The following is a 970-nucleotide window of genomic DNA, read 5'->3' as shown; positions in this document are numbered from 1 at the left end:
GTATATATGCTGTCTACAAGAGACCCACTTCAGACCTAGGGACACATACAGACTGAAAGAGAGGGGATGGAAAAAGATATTCCATGCATATGGAAATCAAAACAAAGCTGGAGTCGCAATTCTCATATCAGACAAAATAGACTTTTACAAGACTATTACCAGAGACAAAGATGGACACTACATAATGATCAAGGAGGGATCAATCCAAGAAGAAGATATAACAATTGTAAATATTTACGCACCCAATATAGGAGCACCTCACTGCCAAATGAAAATACTAAGAGCCATTAAAGGGGAAATCAACAGTAACACAATCATAATAGGGGAATTTAACACCCCGCTTTCACCAATGGACAGATCATCCAAAATGAAAATAAATAAGGAAACACAAGCTTTAAATAATACATTAGACAAGGTGGACTTAATTGCTATTTATAGGACATTCCATCCAACAGCATCAGAATACGCATTCTTCTCAAGTGCTCATGGAATATTCTCCAGGATAGATCATATCTTGGGTCACAAATCAAGCCTTGATAAATTTAAGAAAATTAAATCTTATAAAGTATCTTTTCCAGCCACAATGCTATGAGACTAGATATCAATTACAGGAAAATACCTGTAAGAAATACAAACACATGGAGGCTAAACAATACACTAATAAATAACAAAGAGATCACTGAAGAAATCAAAGAGGAAATCAAAAAATACCTAGAAACAAATGACAATGAAAACACGATGACCCAAAACCTATGGGATGCAGAAAAAGCAGTTCTAGGAGGGAAGTTTATAGTAATACAATCCTACCTCAAGAAACAAGAAACATCTCAAATAAACAACCTAACCTAACACATAAAGCAATTAGAGAAAGAAGAACAAATAAACCCCACATTTAGCAGAAGGAAAGAAATCATAAAGATCAGATCAGAAATAAATTAAAAAGAAATGAAGGAAATGATAGCAAATATCA

This window comes from Physeter macrocephalus, chromosome 21 (assembly GCF_002837175.3).
Source record: "Physeter macrocephalus isolate SW-GA chromosome 21, ASM283717v5, whole genome shotgun sequence".
NCBI classification, from domain to species: Eukaryota; Metazoa; Chordata; class Mammalia; order Artiodactyla; family Physeteridae; genus Physeter; species Physeter macrocephalus.
This window is presented reverse-complemented; position numbering follows the sequence as displayed.